At 40.6% G+C, this 20,255-nt stretch overlaps 1 protein-coding gene across 1 annotated transcript in view; it reads left to right on the top strand.

Annotated features, from left to right (window-relative positions):
- The first annotated feature begins 6,639 nt into the window (after nt 1–6,639).
- GLCE (glucuronic acid epimerase) overlaps nt 6,640–20,255 on the top strand; it is a 124,361-nt gene continuing 110,745 nt past the window's right edge. The window contains exon 1 of the mRNA XM_036842880.1: nt 6,640–6,846. The gene's annotated coding sequence lies outside the window, so the exon portion shown is untranslated. The remainder of the gene's footprint in view (nt 6,847–20,255) is intronic.

Raw genomic sequence — 20,255 nt, 5'->3', positions numbered from 1 at the left:
GTGCCACCTTCTCTTCTGTTACCAAACTTCTATCCGACCTAAGAGTACAGCTTATATCCCATGTTCTCTGTAAAACAGTCCCTAGCCACCTGTGTTAGAACCTTTCAGCTGTAAATGATGAGGCCAATCTCAAATTGGTTTAGGTAAAAAACAGAATTTATTGGTTCATGTAATTGATAAGTTCAGAGATAGAGTTTAAATACGACTTTAGGTAAAATATCATCAGTAATCCTTCTCTCCCTTCTGATTCTTCTGATTCTTTTGATCTGCTGATTTCATTCTGAGTTAGTTTTACCAGGGAGTGGGTGACAATATGTTTCACGCAGTAGCTCCATACACTCAAGGCTAAAATCCTGCCTGCTTAGCAACCTCAGGAAAAGTGAACTTCTCTTTCTTTAAATTTCCAGCAAAAGTCATAGAGAAGGATGGGTCACATGCCCATCCTGAGCCCATTGCTATGGTGCTCTGATTAACCAGGTGTGGGTCATATGTCCACTCCTGGAAACTATGGGTGGAGTAAACCTCTCAAAACTGCTTTAATGGACAGTGGGAGTTGGGTGGCTCCCCAAAGGAAAATTTAGATTCTTTTACCAGAAGGGGAACTGGATGGACACCAGGCAGGCAAAAACAACATATATCCATTCTACCACTCCAGATGTAATTGGGCTCTCCTGGCTCTGAATTCCTGTTGCTCTTTTTTGTCTACACTATTTATTTATCACTTAACATCATGGCCTTATTTCCCCATAGTCACTAGACCGTAACCACAGCCTCAAACACCAGTATTCCAAGCAGAAAGAAGAAGGGAGCAGGTGGAGAGAGGACTTTCCTACAAAAAGGAAAGCTTCCCTAGAGACCATTCAGGAAACTTGGATCACCTGGTGAGGAGGCAGGGAAAGCGAGTATCTGGCAAAGGGGAACGGAAGAGCTGAGATTGGATTAGCTCAAACGAGGTTCATTCCTGGAGCTGAGAACAAAAGCAGGGCTCTGTTAGAAAAACGGAAGGGGTGGTGTTCTTGCTGTTGCCTAGGTAGCCAAGAGTAACTGCCCAGGATGCTTTTTCATCAACTTACCTGCTAGCAATTGAGTACTACATGCAAGGCACAGCATGTTTTAGATTCTCATCTCGTTCATATGATTTTTTTTTTTTAATGACAGAAACAGTGGCTTATACTCTGCATTATCACAATGCCTTGCACTTAGTAGCTATTCAATAAGTATTTGCTGATTAAAAAAATTTGATGGTGAGGGATCGAGAGAAAGGTATAGAATTCAGAGTCTTTCTAGGGCCTTGTTGTTCAAAGACTTAATTTTTGCCCTCACTGCTGCAGGAAATGAAAGATCCCACATCTGTGTTGTGGTCGTTTGAATCATGGACCTGCAAATGAACCTCAAGTATATCTTCTTAGTTCTAAGTTATTTTCTGGTTAACTTGTAAAGTATTTGACTCTTTGTATATATGGCCCATCTAGATGGTTCTTACAGATGTAAGATGAATTTAGACAGGCAATGTATGTAACTCAGTTAACTGGTCTCCTTTTTATGTCTTTTCCTCATTTTTTACTTAATAGGGAAATTGCTCTCCCACTGAATCCTAATTCACAATGTTAAGACTTCAGAAATATAGTTTTATATGCAAGAAAGAATTTCAATATTCTTGCTGTCAAACATACTCTGCTCTCACATGGGCACTAATGGTGTCAGGATGTCAATTTCATTTTGACAGAATTCCTATAGATGGAATCTTCAACTTTTTATTCTTGGTTAATATGGATGGATAAGAGGATGTTTGAGGTTTTTTCCACCTTTCTTTTCATGGAAATATATACTTTCCCATAAACTTGGATGACAGTAGTATGTTTGTGAAGCACTCTAAGCTTTTGAGGGTGAAAAGTTTCCTACTGCTCAAGACCTACTATTAACTGCCTCCAAATGGCTCCACGATTGTTGCAATCTCCAATTTGCTCTGATGCTCTTAATAGTCTGAAGGCCTTGGAATCTTTGTTCCCACCAAGAAATGATTTCTTCTACATTCTTTCGGTGCAGCATCGCTTGAATTTTAGATGTAGCCATTATAGCTACAAATCTGTTGTTCCTTGCTCTTTAGGTAATGTTAGTGCCTGATGTGAGTTTTTAGATATCTGCCCAGGAGTAGGAGTAGACTAAACTACTCTCAACACTTTTGTATTAGCTATCTATTGCTGCATAACAAGTGATGCCAAAAGGAAATGGCTTAAAACAATAGACGAGTAACCTTAAACTAACACAACATTGTATATCAACTATACTTCAATAAAAGAAAAAAAAAAACCAGACAGGTATTATCTCACACAGTTTCTGTGTGGAATTTGGGAGAGGCTTAGCTGGGTGGTCCCGGCTCATGAAGTTATGTCAAGGTGTTGGCCTGGGGCTGTAGGCATCTGAAGGCTTAACTGGAGCTGGACTGAGGTTTCCAAGATGGCTCACTCACACAGCTGTTAGCTGGAGGCCTAAGTTTCTTGCCATGTGGGCCTCTGCTTGAACGTCCTTAAGGCATGGCAGCTGGCTTTGTCCAGAGTAAGTGATCAAAGAGAGAAACTAAGGAGGAAGCTGCAATACCTCTTATGACCTAGTCTTAGAAGTCATACACTGTCACTTCTGCCATATTCTCTTTGCTAGAAGTGAATCACTCACTAGGTCAATCCCATACTCAAGGGGAAGAGAATTAAGCTCCACCTCTTGAAGGGAGATGTATCAAAAGTTTTGTGGACATATATATAAACCACTACAACCCTCTTGATTTCCCCCTTTTGTAACTGGGTATCTTCAAAATAAACGAAACTCAGAGGTTTAGCATGTGGTCAGCAAATGGACAGATGAATACTGTTCCCTCAATCTTGGGGTAATTCATGCAGAATTTCAGCCTTCTAACCTAACCAAATAGGTGCTCCTCCAAAACTTGAAAAGGGTGGAGTGGAGGTTGGGTCTGAGAGAGCCAGATTTCTTCTTGCAGATTCTCCAACGATACTGTTTTCTATGCCCCTCATGAATATGCAGCGGCCAGGAGGAAGCTTTCCCCAGCACATGCTCAGAGAGGGGGACACCAGTAAGGATGGAAGGGCTAGAAAGGAACAGGGATAGAAGCGTTGGATTGTACTTACCTGGACTAACAGGTTAGACACAGGCAGCAGATGGTAAGACCTGAATAAGAAGTTAGCTGGTTCTGTTCTGCTGCTGGTTGGCGAAGACCAGCCACAGATGCTGAGTGAGAGTGTGGCTATGTGTAGATGTCGGTCCTGGGATTAAGGAAGCGTCAGAGCCTCCTGCTGAAATCATCTGCAGCACCACTGAGAGATGTACAGGATCCACGGGCAGAATTCTAGGCTTGGATCCTGAAAACAGAAACCATGGTAGTTCTGGCTCCTTGGCAGCTCTTAACATACAATGTGCTGAAGGGTGTACTTGGTACCAGATGGAGAGGTTGCGAGGACAGAGCATGACTGTCAGGCCACAGAGTGAAGCGTCGTGCCATAAAGACAGATGGTGAGAGGGGTGCCCCCGTCTGTCGTGGCTTACTGCCTTTTTGGTACTCTTCCTGCCTGTGTACTCTTCACATTGGGCCTCTTCAGGAGCTTCTATTTCCAAAGCATTTTAATTTAGAAGTCAAATGTGAGTGTTCCAACCTCCAGTCCAGGCTAAGAGTGCTTCATAGCTTTTCTGTTTTCTCACATTTAGAGACACCCAGGTTTCTAATACACTGATTAATAAGGGAGTCATAGAATAGTATAATTTGTGAAACCGGGCATTGGAGAGGAGTTGCCACATAAGGAGAGAGTGGAGTCAAGAATAGAGTTTTCTTTCCAGTACATTCCTGCCATTAAGATACCAGTGCAAGAGGAGAGGAGGTGGGAAACAGAAAATACACAGATTTATATTTCAAGCTATAGATCTACTATATATGTCATTACCCTACTAAAGACATTCAGGGGCTCTGCTGCTACCTGCTACCACCTTAGATGCAGGTGAGAAGGGCTTACCTTTAAGGGGCTCTGCTCTGGCCCTTTTCCAGCTGCACTCCTACGTGGGACGGGAATCCATCAAACCAAAGGAATATGCCCACCTGAAGCTGACTTCACCCCTTCAGACCTTGCTCCAGGTATTGAAAGCCAAAATTCTTTACCCCAGTGACCATGAGCCCACTTCCAGGGCCTTTGTGGGCTTCCCCCCTAGAGCCTGAAATATAAATTCCTGGACTTGTGGAGTGGCTAAGAAATTATAGTTTTGTAGAGGGAAAAGTGGGAATGGAGCTTGGACATGTGGGCTGGGGTACCCATAGAGTGGGGGGTGAACTGGCTGTGGGAAGAAAAGGGCGGAAGACTGCTCTGTGTGTGGGCCAGCTCTCTCTGTTCCAAGCAGGGAACTCTGAAAAGTCCCAGAACCCTAAGTTCGAACCTGGCCTTCCAAGTTGTTAGGAAAATTTGTCAAAGCGAAAGGATATATTATTTAACTTCACAGTTTGTTAGCTTGTTTTATAACTTTTACATAATATTTAGACATTTGATATGTGGAACTCCATGTGTAGCCTTTTGTGGGCCCTACAAATGCTAGGGTTGGCTCTGGCTTCCCGTTTGATACAGAATCAAGTTGAATCAACTTGGCCTGGTTTTTAAGGCCTTTTACTATGGGTTCTTCTCTAAACTTACCTTTTACTGCTCTTCTGCAGGAATCCTCTGTAGACCAATCTGGTGAATCCATAGCCAGGCTCGGCCTACATCCTTTCCTCTGTGCTCAGGTTCACTCTATTTTTTTTCTCTGAAAAGCCTCTGTTTCTGCTCTGCATTTGTATGGGCCAACTACTGTTTTAAGACCCAGCCTCATAATCATGTCTCCTCCCTCTGGATTCTTCTAACAGCTTTGTCTGAGCAACTTATTGACACTCAAAGTGTGGAACCATGTGTGGAAACCATTTTTCTTATTACGCACAAGGCATGGCTATAAGATAAGGAGATGCCAATATGCAACAGTTTTCGAATGAGGAAAGAGGATTAAAAAAAAAAAAAAATCAGAAGAGTAGCTAGAGAATCTGGAGAAAGCAGTTAGGCAGGTACCAAAGGAGGAGATGGCTGGCATTGTCAAAAGGCTGCAATATGGTCATTGGGAAAGATCCCCCAAAATAGAAAGAGGAAAGAGGTCTTTTGTGATCACTGAGAGATCAGCCCGTTGTGTGGGTGTAAGCAGCATTGCAGTGGGGAAAATAAGAGATGAGAAAGTAAAGACAGCAAATACAGTTTCATGTCTCTTAAGCACTGATTCTGAGAAGAAAGGAGGTAGAGTAGTTTGAAAGAGTGGAGGAGGTTAGTTGTTTTGTTCTGTTCAAAGCATGGAGGAGACTGTGTTTGTGGGAGAAAAGAGCTAGATTAGAGGGGAAAATTGATAACAAGGAAACGATAGTTGATTCATCAAAATCTGGGAATGGCTGTGATCCAGTGCACAGGTGCAGGGATTAACCTTGATGAGGAGAAAGGACACTTCTTGCTGTGGGACAAGGAACGAATGAAGGCTATAGGGTAGGCATAATAATGAAGAGACTGGGCTTAAGGGTGAAAAAAGTTGGCTGTCATTGTACAGGAAAGGCTAGGAAAGCCCGAATTTTCTGGAGTGGGTTCAGATTTCATACATAGTTGGCCACCATATCTGTGGATTCAACCAATCATGGTATTCAGGAAAAAAAATTCCAGAAAGTTCTAAAAAGTTGCACCAGCAACTATTTACATAGTATTTACATTGTATTAGGTATTATAAATAATCCAGAGATGACTTAAAGGATATGGGAGGTAGGTTATATGCAAATACTACAGCCATTTTACATAAGGGAATTGAGCATCCACTATTTTAGTATCTGCAGGGGTCCTGGAACCACCCCAGGATACTGAGAGAGGACTGCATTTAAATATCACATTCTTCAGTCATTCCTTTTACATTTATTCAGTGCCCTGCGTGTGCCAGACACTGGGGTCCACAGAGATACAACTTTTCATTTAATTTCGGAATTTGTTATAATGGTGACTGAGATTTACTTTTTACTCTTCTAGAAGGCTTTCAGTAGAAATAAACACGAGTCAGAAGGGTGTCCTTTGTCAGACCAGACGTCCCTAGTAGGGGTTGGGAAAACACTGGCATCTCAACAATGGCGCCCTGTTTGAGGTGGAGAGGGAGGAGAGGCCCCGATGGGGGTAAAACAGGTTTAGACCTGGGTAACCCGAGGAGGGTGCGCCTTCAACCAGGAAGAGGCGAACCTCTTGAGCACTTCAGGCCACGCGGTAACCGAGGGTAACAGCGCCCCAGTCCACGGCGGTGTGAAAACCACCTTCTTCCCTAACCAGGTATATCTACGGAGGCTGACCAGAACCAGACACAAGCCAAAACTCTCCATCCAAGATACCTTCCCTCTGCCCCTGACTACTTAACGTCACTGCTCCTTTTGCCTAGTTTATTGATGAGGGGCGACGGAAAAGAGAAGCGGTAGGCGAATCACCTTTCCTATTTTACGATTGGTAATATTAGGCTCCAAGTCCCGCCTCCTGCCCTGCCGCAGACAGGCTCTCGCGGTTGTCACTCGATCCTCTGCAGCCGCCCCTCGCCGTGGCCCCGCCCCTCGCTGTGGCTGGGATCTCGCGGGAAGAGCGGTGGGCACGGCTGAGGCTCCGTCTCCCGGCTGCGCGCGGAGCGGGAGGGCTCTCCTCACAGAAGCGCTTCCTCGCGGAGGGGTTGGAGCTGCGGCAGACGCAGGCCTGGGCAGCCCCTTCTCTGCCGCCTCCTTCTCTTCCTGAGGGCTCCCCGGTCCTCTTGCCCTCAGACGCTACCCAGGTGAGGAAGCCCGGAGCTCGTCTTCGCTGAGGAGCGGTCGGGGAGCGGGGACACGGAGCAGCCGGGGCAGGCGGGCTCCCGACGGGGGCGGCTCCGCGGGCAGCGCGGCGCTGCCTGGTGGGCGCGAGGCTTGGAGGGGTTCGTGAGTGCGGGGGTCGAGGAGGCGGTGGGGTGGGATCCGGGTGCGGGCGCCCAAGGGCGGTGTAGCGGGTGCCAGGGCTCCTCGGGGTGAGGAGGAGGTTTAATGGGGGTCCGGGGTTTTTTCCGGCTTGGGGGGGGTGGTGATGGCTGGTAGCGTATTGGGTCCCGGGTCTTCGGGGTCGAAGGAGACTTATCAGGATCCTTCGGTTCCTTGAGGTGGTATAGCGCGGTTCCGGGACAAGGGGTCCTTTTATCGCGGTCTCAGGCTCTTTGGGGGCAGAGGATTCAGTTTAGCAAGGTCCTAGGTCTCTGAAGGGGCAGATCCATGGGGTCTTGGGGGTCCTTTGAGCGAGAGTGGGCGTCTCGTTTCGCCTTCCTGGGATAAAGAAGCAGTGTATTGGGGTTCCGTCTGTTTATCGGGGTCTGCGGGCGAGAGGGCGATGTATCTGCGTCCTGCAGGGGCCGGGACCGCCTTGGTGGGCTGCTGGGGGCGGAAGGGTTTACAGCGGAGACCAGCGTCTTTATTGGGGTTTCTGCTTTGCCCAGAGGGGGGCGGTAACTTGGCACGGCCTCCAGTCTTTTCGGGGGCGACTGGGCGAGTTAGCGGGTCCCCGGGAGATCTCGAAGGGAGGGCGCGGCTCTGCAGGCGCTGGGTCGGCTCGGGGCGGGAAGGGGACTCTGGTGACATCCCGAGCCAGCCTAGTACACAGTCTGTGGCTGGTCAGCATCCTGGAACAAATGTCTTTCTAGATGAGATTTACTCAATGCTCAGTTGAAGGATTGATCCGTGTTGTTGCCTAGTTGGAGAAATAGTGGGTTTGTTCTGCAGTTTTCTTCTCTCTGTCCCGGGATCCCTGTGGAGGCGTGCTGGTCTCCCTGCGCTGGGCGCGGGAGAGTGGCAGGCAGCACCTTAAGTGGGCATGTAGACTGTAGATTCTTAAGGAGGCGAGTGTCCTCCGCGTCAGCGTGGAAGCCGCTGAGGATAGGGAAGGCTGTGAGGTTTTGGCTTCCTTTCCTAGGTGGTCTGCTTTGCTGATCCTGCATTATTAGGTCTGTCCTGAAGTCTTGCCCGAGTGTTAGGCAGTCAAGCAGTGCTGGGAAGTGTGTTCTGGCTTCTCTCTGCCCTTTGAAAAGCATTTGTGGAGAGAGGTAACTTCAAGTTCAGCTTCCAAATAACGCATTGGAATTCGAAGTTCCAAAGCTAGAGCTCTGCAGAAGCTTCATTTGAGACCTGTAAGCATGGCTAACAGCTCTTTTAGAGAATCCTGCTTAACAGTTTTATTGTAAAGGTACAGTTAGTCTTGACTCCTATGCAGAGTCGTTGGTAACTAGCCCAGACGTAGGTGGAATTCAAATAAAATGACCTGTGTATATGTGTATGTGGGGGTTTTTTTGTTTTTGTTTTTTTATGTTTAAGTCAGAAAGTCTGTTCCTTTGCTTGACAGTTCTCCTGGTTAGATAGCTCCTTTATCACAGAGGCCTGTAAATGAAGTCTGATGTGGCAGGCAGTGGAACCTGTACTCACAGTAATCTGTAATTTGGGATAAACAGACAAATTTGAGTGTGCCGAAGCAGAGAACTTTGCCTGCCTCATTCTTTTTCTTAGTGACGGTTTTTTTTTTTTTAATGACATTTCTTTTGATCTTAGAACCAGAAACATTAGTGATAATCTACTTAATACTTGACTTTTGTAATCATTTTAAAAAACAAGGGAATTTTGCATAGCAATGCATAACTCTCTGAAAAGCTTAAGTTTTTTTGGTTTTTGTTTTGGTTATAAATTCCTGATCAAACCAAAATGCCTGATTGACTTTTATAAGATAGTTTTGACTATCAAAACTGATCAGTTGAGCAGACATTTGATTGGAACCACAGCCAAAAAAACTCTAAGCAGATCTTTTTTCCTTATTATTTTTGAAAGCCAATGAAAAATTAAGCAGATGTCAGTAACTTTTTAAAAAGCAGCTTTCATAATTTCTAAGTAAACATACTGATCAGTCAAAAAATATTTGATTGTCTGCTAAGTGTCACAGCATGGAGGCACAATGATTCCAGCTCTCATGAAACCTATATCAAGAGAGAGAGAAAGACAACAAGTAAATAAAATAAATACATAAAATAATTGAGATGCTGATAAGGAAGAAATAAACAGGATAGTTGGGGTTTTGCTCACTTAAAAAAAAATAACCTCTGAATGATAATGTAATTGATGTCTGTCATGTTAACCAGAAACCAGGCAAGATAACGATCTACCTTCTGAATTAATAAAGATTAAATTATGATCAGTAAAGTTTGAGTGTTAAATATATTTTGACTCTGAGGATTAGCACCTTCTGTAATATAAGCATAAAAAAAGTCTGTAAGGATAAATATCAGACTTTTAAGTGTTCGGGGGATTCTTCAGGAGAGAGTTGCAAAGGCATGGAAGAGAGTTATTAATTATTAATATATGCTTTTATACTATTTGAATTTATTTCGGTGAGCAGACATTACTTAAGGGTAAATTAGAGAAGTCTAAAAATTAAAATTTTGGTCACTATGCAAATTTGTGAAATGTACTGTATTTATAAGGCATTTTGTCAGTGTTGCCACTTCTACTGTGTGTACTAGTGAAGGAAAAATGTATTTCAAGTATGCAAAATTATAGGAATGGGGTGGGGAGAGGAGCACAACAGAATAAGTAAAAGACTGAGGCCCAAGTTAAATCTTAGAACATGGTAAAGATGTTGGATCTTTAATTATACAAAGATAAATTAATCTTAGGCCTTTCTTATTTCAAATTTGTTTCCCGAGTTTGAAAAAGGAAGTTTTTAGACTCCCTAGAGAAGAATAGGTTGTGTTTTTGTGGCGGGGCAGGAGGTGTTTTTATTGTGGCACAGATTTCAGGATGGGATTTCTTTTTGTCAGACATATGGACACCTAATAGTTGTTTTTCTTGTGAGGCATATGAAACAAAAATAGTTTTATAGTTCATTATTACACTGCTGAAAATGACAATACCAGTGTCTTTTGGATTATCATTCAAAATTCTGAAATTATAAATGTGACGTACTAAGCCAGTTTCTAGAAAGGAAATCATAAGACATGAATTCCAGTCTTAACTGTGCTGCTAACCATCTGACCTTGGATGATTCCTTAGTCTCTCAGGGCCTCAGTTTCCGTATATATAAAATTAAAGAAAGAGAAGTCCCTGTCAGTAATCAATATAAACTCCAATTCCAAGGTTTTTATTACATAGGTTTTTATGTTGCAGATCTACAGTATTATATGTACAAAAAGGGATAGATGCCATAAGAGTAGCTAGTTCTCAGGGTACAACTAGTTCCATGTAATTTTTATATATCATACCTAATTGTAGAGCCTCTTCTATTTTAAGATATATAGGAAATATTTAATTCAAGAATATACATTCATGAAGGTAAATGATTTCCTTTTGGCAATTTAGCTTTATCTGTTAAAGCATTATTATTTTTGCTTCTGATCCCTGGTTCTGTAATAGAGTATCTATATGATAATGTAATGTCCTTATTTAACTCTGTGTGTAGAATGAGGTCTCTAGTGGTTGACCCCCTTTAATCTATCCTTTACACTGCTGCCAATGTGATTTTTCTAAAATGCAAATATGTTCAGTGCTTTTTTCTTAAAACCCATACTTCTCCCTTACCTACAGTATTTAGTTCTATGGTTACAAGGCCCTTCATCATCGGGCTCATCTCCTGCATTTCTCCCACCATACGTCTCAAGCTCCAACTGTACTAGTAACATCAGTTTACTGAAAGAGCCATACTTTTTCCTGACTCAGAGCCTTCTTATATATTCTCCCTGCTGCTTAGAATGCCTTTCCTTCTCCTGTCTTACTGACAGAGTCTAGTGATTTTTCAAAATACAACTTAAGCGCTATCTGCTTTTTGAATCTTCTGTGTGCTCTGGTCCTCGCTCTTCCAGCCCCACTAGGTTATTCACTCTCTGTATCTTGTTCATTCATTCTCTTATGTTCGTTAGTATGCTGTAATTATGTATGTCTCTCTCTTCCTGGACTCAAAAGCTGATGTATATTTGTCTTATTACTTATTGAATATCTATTGCTTATACAATTGGCTCTCATTACAGATTTGAACTCTCAGTGCCAAGATTAATACCTTCATAATGTCTCAGTTAAGCCCAAATCTCAGTCTTGTCCTATTTTTCTAAAACGCTGGGCTTTCTAAATTATCTTATTCTCTTGCCCCTATGACCACAAACTGACATTAGCTCTGTAGTTCTTATCCTCATGTTTAAGAAAAGAGACTATGAGCACTGTAGGAGTTAGGGGTTACTCTGTTAAACTTGCAGAAAAGTCATGCAGAATTTTGAGGCAACCACTAATCCCTGTATCTAAAGTTGTTAGCAGAGTTATGAACTAGTTTGAGTATTTCAGATCTTAGACATCAGTGATTTGGTAGATATTTTACCTTGGCTGCTTTCTGTATGGGAAATGATTGTTGCCAGTGTGTATGGGATTTTATCTTGGCTTAATAGTTGCTTTACATACATTACCTTTAATTCTCGAAACAAATCCTGCAAATATAGTAACTTTCTCAGGGTTTTTTATCTACTAAGAAGCAGGCTATGTAGATCCAGGTCTGTCTTACTCCAGAGTCTATGCTTTTTCAAAATACTACACTGCTTTCTGAATATGAGTTCTTATTCAGTGTATTTAAAATTATTAATAGATATTTTATTCATTTTATAAATTGAAGAAGTAGGTTGTGAGGTTTATCCATTCAGCTTTTTCAGAAAAAACTAAAGTAGAGGATTTGAGATTGATTGGACTTTAGAGACCACTTAATCCAACTCCTACATTTAGCATATGAGGGAACTGACATACACAAGAATAGTTACATGACTTGCTCAAGATCATACAGCTTTGTAGTTGGTTAAGATTTGTTGTTGTTATTAAGCTAGTTATGACCATTGGTGTTGTAAAACCATTATTTGAAAGGAAACCAGGTGCCTGATGTTCCCCCCAGGAAAAAAGCCTAGAGTGGCTTTTAGAAAAGTGATGTTGAGGATCTCAGAGTCTTAAGGACATGGCTCAGAGAAAATCCAGACTCTGGATCATGACACATGGAGACGCCTCAGTGCCTCTTCACTCACGTAGCTCCCTAGTCTTGGTTTCTTTCCTTCCTCTTTTTTCTTTTTAAAAATCTATTCACAGTTTACTAATCTTCTGCCTGCTAAAGTTATTAGCAGCAGCCTGACCAGTAACCATTTACATGCCAACCATGGACTAACTAACAGGGATACAAAAAAGCATAAAATCTAGTCACTGCCCTGAAGAGGCTCAGTTTATTGGGAGTGGGAGGCAGTAAGTATTTAATTGCAAGGCAGTATATAAAGATGCTATGAGTGATGCAGCTCCAGGAGCTCAGAAGATAAAGGTAAATGTGGACTGGGCTAGTGGCTGCAGAAGTTTCTATGTAGAAAAGGTTTGATTTAAGTTAGTCTTTAAATGAGGAATTGGAAGGAAAGACTGGGGAAAAGAATATCTGGCCGTGTGTGTGTGTGTGTGTGTGTGTGTGTGTGTGTGTATTTTTTTTTTAATCTAACCCTTGTTCACTTCCCTTTAGCCGCAGTGGCCTCCTTGCTGTTTTAGAAGGCCTGGAACATGTTCTTCCAGATATCTGTATGTCTCCCTCCCGTCCTTCTTTCAGTTCTGAATTAAAGTATCACCCCTTTCTGAAAGGCCTTTACTGATACCTTGTTTAAAATTACAGCATCCCTCCTATACATACTCTTCCTATCCCTCTTCCCTGCTTTGTTTCTTTTTTTGTGCTTTTCTGCAGTCCAACACACTGCTTTTATTATCTTTCTAACCCTACTATAATGTAAGATCCATGAGAGCAGGGATTTTTACCCATTTTATTCAGTGCTGTATCCCCAGCACCCAGGGGATACAAAGTATGTGCTCACATTTTACCTTTTACAAAGTAGGTACTCACATTTTTGTTAAATGAATAAGACAATCGAACTTTAAAACAGAAACTTGAAGATTGTTTGATCTAACCTCTCTCCTTCCTTCCTTCCTTGCTGGCTGGCATGGAGGACGAGGAACTTTCTCTTCTATTTAAAAAAAATTTTGTTTCTAGGACTTAAATTGTATACAGTACAGAAATCATAAACAGCTCAATGAATTTCTACATATGTAAGCATGTGATCACCAACCACACCAAGATATAGAACACTTCTAGGACCTCAGCATCCTTCCTTACTCTCTGCTAGTCAGTACTTCCCAAAGGTAACCACTATTCTGACCGCCATCACAGTAGATTAGTTTTGCTTTTTCTTAAACTTCATATATTGGGTTGGCCAAAAGTTTCGTTCAGTTTTTTCCATAAGATGGCTCTAGTAGCACTTAGCTGTCTTTAACTTCATTTGAAACAATTTTGTTAGATTTTATGTGACAGCTGTATATCAGCATGCCTTTAAATAAAGACATCAAGATTGGTGAATTTTTGTGTAACCATTTTAATACTGAAGATGGAAGAAAAAAAAGCCAACATTTTTGGCCTATTATGCTTTATTATTTCAAGAAAGGTAAAAACACAACTGAAACACAAAAAAAAGATTTGTGCAGTGTATGGAGAAGGTGCTGTGACTGATCGAACATGTCAGAAGTGGTTTGTGAAGTTTTGTGCTGGAGATTTCTCACTGGACGATGCTCCACGATCAGGTAGACCAGTTGAAGTTGATAGCGATCAAATTGAGACATTAATTGAGAACAGTCAACGTTATCCCACGCGGGAGATAGCCAACGTACTCAAAATATCCAAATCAAGTATTGAAAATCACTGCACCAGCTTGGTTATGTTCATCGCTTTGATGTTTGGGATCCACATAAGTTAAGCAAAGAAAACCTTCTTGACTGTATTTCCACATACGGTTCTCTACTTAATGAAAACGTTCTGTTTTTAAAACAAATTGTGATGGGCAATGAAAAGTGGATACTGTACAATAATGTGGAATGGAAGAGATAGTGGGACAAGCGAAATGAACCACCACCAACGACACCAAAGGCCGGTTTTCATCCAGAGAAGGTGATGTTGTATATTTGGTGGGATTGGAAGGGAGTCCTCTATTATGAGCTCCTTCCGGAAAACCAAACGATTAATTCCAACAAGTACTGCTCCCAGTTAGACCAACTGAAAGCAGCACTCGATGAAAAGCGTCCAGAATTAGTCAACAGAAAAGGCATAATCTTCCATCAGCATAATACAAGACTGCATGTTGCTTTGATGACCAGGCAAAAACTGTTACAGCTTGGCTGGGAAGTTCTGATTTATCCGCTGTATTCACCAGACATTGCACCTTCGGATTTCCATTTATTTCAGTCTTTACAAAATTCTCTTAATGGAAAAAATTTCAATTCCCTGGAAGACTGTAAAAGCCACCTGGAACAGTTCTTTGCTCAAAAAGCTGGAAAGTTTTGGGAAGATGGAATTATGAAGTTGCCTGAAAAATGGCAGAAGGTAGTGGAACAAAAGGATGAATAGGTTGTTCTATAAAGTTCTTGGTGAAAATGTAAAATGTGTCTTTTAGTTTTACTTAAAAACTGAAGGCACTTTTTGGCCAACCCAATAAATGGAATCAAATCAATTTTTAAGTTAGCAGAAGTTCATTCTTTTTTATTGCTGTATAGTATTCCATTGTGTGAGTATATATTTTTTATTGTACTATTTATAGATATTTGGGCCATTTCCAGGTTTTAGCTCTTAGGAACAAAGCTGCTAAGAACAATTTTGCAGCTTACTTTTTTTTTTTTTTTTTTTAAACTTTGGGTTTATTTATTTAACTTATTTATTTATTTATGGCTGTGTTGGGTCCTCGTTTCTGTGCTAGGGCTTTCTCTAGTTGCGGCAAGCGGGGGCCACTCTTCATCGCGGTGCGTGGGCCTCTCACTATCGCGGCCTCTCTTGTTGTGGAGCACAGGCTCCAGATGCGCAGGCTCAGTAGCTGTGGCTCACGTGCTTAGTTGCTCCGCGGCATGTGGGATCTTCCCAGACCAGGGCTCGAACCCGTGTGCCCTGCACTGGCAGGCAGACTCTCAACCACTGCGCCACCAGGGAAGCCCTAAGAACAATTTTGTACCTGTCTTTTCGTGGGCATAAAGATTCATTTCTTGGCTAAAAAACTAGAAGTTAACCTCATCTTCATATAGATATAGATATATAGATACATATACATAATTCTTAATTCCATGTGGTCCTTAGCACATGATAGATGATCATTAAATGATTGAAGATAAATTATTAACTAATCATGTACTGTGAGATTATCTCAAACTTATTAAAAATATTGGAGAACAGCTTCTGGTCCGTGCTTTTGTTCTTATATCTGACTTAAAACATGTAGCACTTAACTTTATCCAGGCTATACACATTTCTCTTTCCTCTTGATTAGCCTCTTTTTTTAAAATCATGTTCTTTATTAGTTGGTGCCCCTTCTCCAGAAGATGGGAGAAATATGTCCAGAAAAGAGGAAATTCAAATTAATTAAGGTGTGAATTTCAGAACTGGTTGGCTATTTTTCTATATTTTCCCAACTTAAAAAAGTCATTTCTTTTTGACAGTTTGGTTCTACTGTACATTATATATATTTTTTACTATTCTGTACAGTTTGAAATCATTTATACCAATGCATAAGTTATGTTTTGGGATATGTCAAGCAAAGGCTTTCTTTGATGGTCTTAAGAAATTTTAGAAATGGCTTTAGTTGGTGAAGAATGCAAATGAGAACCCCTACAATGATAGAAGAAATCATGAGAAATATTTTTCTAATTCTGGAAAAGTTTTCAGTTCCCTTTTGAAGTGATTTCTAAGCTAAGACTTGAAAGATGAGTAGGAAACAAGGTGGATGAGATGCCCGGTAGGGAATGGGGTAAAAGCACTGTAGGTGGGGAGCTGTCTTTGCAGAGAGAGAGCAGGGCAGATTTGGGAATCTGCAGGCAATTCAGGAGGGCTAGAGCAGTGGTTTTCAAGCTGTAATGTGAATATGAATCTCCCGGTAGGAGTGGGGCTCATGAGTTTGGAGTTCTAACGTGTTCATAGGTGGTAGAGATGTCGCTGGTTCAAGGATCACACTTTGCAAACCACTGGGCCAGAGCATAGGAAGCAAGTGAGAAGGAAGGAGTGGGGAGTGAAAGCAAGAACCATATCAGGGAGGATCTTACAACTAATGTAAGGAATTTGGATTTAAGGCAGTGGTAACCCACTGAAGGGTGCTAAGCAGAATAGTGACCTTGTGAGATTTGTGATTTTCGAGGGGGCAGTAGTGGTGGAAATAATCTTTAGGGGTAAACTCCATCTACATTTGAAACTGTACCGATTAATGTCTGAGCAATGATAGTTTACCCATTCATTAATAATTATTGTTTTTCCCAGTGGCAGATTCAGTTCATTTAAAGGAAAAGTTTGGTTATGTTTATTAATTTAGATGTTATGTGTTAGTTTAATCTTTTTTTTCTTCCAGGGATATTATTGCTTATTATATAATAAGTATTATTACAATTTAACTCATAATTACATTTAAAAAAAATTTTTTATTTTTGGCTGTGTTGGGTCTTCGTTTCCGTGTGAGGGCTTTTTTCTCTAGTTGCGGCGAGCGGGGCCACTGTTCATCGCGGTGCGCGGGCCTCTCACTGTCGCGGCCTCTCTTGTTGCGGAGCACAAGCTCCAGACACGCAGGCTTAGTAGTTGTGGCCCACGGGCCTAGTTGCTCCGCGGCATGTGGGATCTTCCCAGACCAGGGCTCGAACCCGCGTCACCTGCATTGGCAGGCAGATTCTCAACCACTGTGCCACCAGAGAAGCCCCCATAGTTACATTTTTAACCCTGTTTGATGGGATTTAATTTTTGTCCATGTTGTACCATATGATAGTTCAAAGTCTTCTTTTTTATTGTATTGATTAAAAAATAAGCTAGCTGGTAGTGCTTATTATACAGTAGGAATGATCTTTTTTTTTTTTAATTTTATTTATTTATTTATTTATGGCTGTGTTGGGTCTTCGTTTCTGTGCGAGGGCTCTCTCCAGCTGCGGCAAGCGGGGGGCCACTCCCCATCGCGGTGCGCGGGCCTCTCACTATCGCGGCCTCTCCTGTTGCGGAGCACAGGCTCCAGACGCGCAGGCTCAGTAATTGTAGCTCACGGGCTTAGTTGGCCCAGTTGCTCCGCGGCATGTGGGATCCTCCCAGACCAGGGCTCGAACCCGTGTCCCCTGCACTGGCAGGCAGACTCCCAACCACTGCGCCACCAGGGAAGCCCCAGTAGGGATGATCTTAATGATACATAATAATTTGAGTTAGTTTGTCACCAGCTTTTGTAAATGTTATTGATTAGAAGGCTTTAATTTATTTCAGCTGTTTAAATATCACATCAGTTTTCCAATATTATAAACTTAGGAATGTGTGTGTAGCTTGTTTTCCCCCCTTATTTTATAAGTTCTAGGAACTCATTTTAAATACGTGGAGAAATACTAAAGACAAAGATCTAATGCCTCAGCTCAAATATAAGCATTGCTAACATTATGGTACACATTCTTCCTCCTTCCATGAATATATTTATTCATTTGTATACTGTTTATTCTCCCACCATGAATTTATATCATAAAGATTTTCGTACTTTGTCAAAATTGTTTCAAAACCGAATTTTTAATAGCAGCATAATATTCTGTTGAACGGATGTGTAATGATTTAACCATTCCCAATTACTGAATATTTTTTTCCTCTGCAGGTAACACTTGAAGAAAATCTTTGTGCATAAATATTTCTCCATACTTGATTATTTTCTTAGGATAGGAATAAAAATGTTGAGTCAAAAGGTAAGATCTTAAAAAAGTTAGGTATTGCCACATTACTTTCTAGAAAGGTTATGCCACTTTACATGCCAATATCAGTATTAGTTTTAAAAACCTTTTCTAGGGAATTCCCTGGTTATCCAGTGGTTAAGCCTCCACGCTTCCACTGCAGTGGGCACGGGTTTGATCCCTGGTCGAACTAAGATCCTGCATGCAGTGCGGCACAATCAAAAAAATTAATTAAAAAATTTTAAAAAGGACCCTTTTCTAATTTAATAAGCAAAAATGATCTGACTTTAATTTGTATTTCTTTGATTATAACTGAAGAGCATTGCAAAAATTTTTTTAAAAGTTACATATTAAAAGAAAAGAGTTTTAAAAGAATACCATATGCATTATGTAATAAGGTAAAATGTTTTAACTGGAACTAATGTTTTATTATTGTAGTTTTTTCTTTTAATAGATAAATTAATTTCTTAAATAGTTATTAAAAAAACTGACAAAATTCAAAGACCCAAACAGTTGCCCTAGAGGCAACTACTGTTACCAGTTTCTTATATGTACTTCCAAAGATATTGTAAATCATGTGTGTGTGTGCCAAAACATTAGATGAATTATGGAGAACATTCATTAAAATACTGTCTAGTTCAGTTGTGGCATTGTGTACTAAACTGTGTACTAAAAATTGGAAAGGGTCTAAAAATGATTAGTATCTGGCTACTGGCCCAGAAGGAAGAAAGCAGGGTCTGGCAGCATTTGGCAGTAATTTTCTATAAGACAAGTGGCCTTAGCTCTTTTTATTATTGGATCGATTCTTTGACAATAGCACTTCTGTTTATAGTACGGATTCTGTAGTTCTATTCCAAAAAGGAAAGCCAAGTTTTTGAAAATTAGTTGATGCCTGAAAGAAACTCTTTAAAGTACAAAAGCTATTTGGAGGTATTTAGGAACAAGATACTTTCTTCTTAGGTATTTTAGGATTTCTTTGGCAAGTACAGTTGTATCAGAATTTTCATGACTTTGTTGCTTAACAGAGAAAGTTTGAGCTTGAATAATTATAAATGAAATTCATCATTTCCCTAAAGTCTTGTTTACCTAATTCAAAAACCAATCAGCCATGATATAAAATATTTTAAAACATATTTTTAAAAGATTTTCATGCTAATAGTATAGTAGTAACTTGTCTCATACAATCAAAGATCTTTTTGAGCTTGACTTGGAGGCCACTGCTAAATAAGTAATTTGAACAGTAAGAGTCAGAGGTTTTAATTGGATTCTACAGAGCTTTAATGCTTTAGGGAAAAGATATTTGCTTTGGGGATAGATTTTTTTTTTTTAAGCCCATGTTTCCAAAGATAAAATTTGGGGATGACTATTGTTTACTGAATACTAACTCTGTGTGGCCCAGGATAAGTTAGGGGTATTATGAGAGTTCCTATTTGCTGGAATTCATGTCTCCTATTCCAGATTAATTATAGGGCTGTAAAGGCTGCTAAAGAATTTGCACCTAATAGTGGTTGGTAATATATGAGTAGTTTTAAGAAAGAATTTACCAGAGGTGGGAAAAGATCCTCTTGACTTTAAAAAAACATTTAATTTTGAAATAGTTATATATTTATAGGAGAATTGCAAAGTACAAAGAATTCCCATATGCCTTTCACCCAGCTTCTCCTAATGTTAACATCTTATATAACCATGGCAAATTTATCAAAACTAAGAAATTAATCCTGATTTTTTTAAAGGGGAATTCAGCAAACTTTTTTTTTTGAACACATATTATGTGTAACAGAGTGTTTTAGCTGCTGATACACAATGTTGGAAAAGAAGTAAAGGTTGCAGATAATAATAATAAAATGGTGAGCTTGGTGTTATTCCTGAACAAACTGTCAGATTATTGAACACATATATTTTTGGTACCCCAAAAAGAAGACAGTAATCACTAGGAGCCAGCATGGGTTCACAGAGGACAAGTCATGCCACACTAGCCTCACTTTTTTTCTTATAGGATATGTAAACTGGTAGGTACATCAGGAGATGCTCTGGCCATAATATATCTAGAATTATAGCTACATTTATTGGATTTTAAATTTTGTGCTGGGTACTGGGTTAAACACTTTACATAGATTGCCTCATTTAGTCCTGTTTTACAAATGAGGAAAGGGGCCCCAAAGGTTATACAGGTAGCATTTGATAGCCTTTTATTATATCTTTGTAGAAAATATATAGAAATGTAGTTAATAATTGCATAGGCAGGTGGATTTGTAATTGATTAATGAATGGGCTGATGTTAAAATTGAACTGCAGTTCATTCTTAGTGGTGAGCCTCAAGATGCTATCTTCCCCCATGTCCTTTTAAGATGTTTATCATAAGTTATTCTCAAAATTGTGAGGGAGTGATAGTATGTTATGTGACAGAATCAGGATCCTCCCCAGCCCA

The sequence above is a fragment of the Balaenoptera musculus genome, chromosome 2, assembly GCF_009873245.2.
Source record: "Balaenoptera musculus isolate JJ_BM4_2016_0621 chromosome 2, mBalMus1.pri.v3, whole genome shotgun sequence".
NCBI classification, from domain to species: Eukaryota; Metazoa; Chordata; class Mammalia; order Artiodactyla; family Balaenopteridae; genus Balaenoptera; species Balaenoptera musculus.
This window is presented reverse-complemented; position numbering and strand designations above follow the sequence as displayed.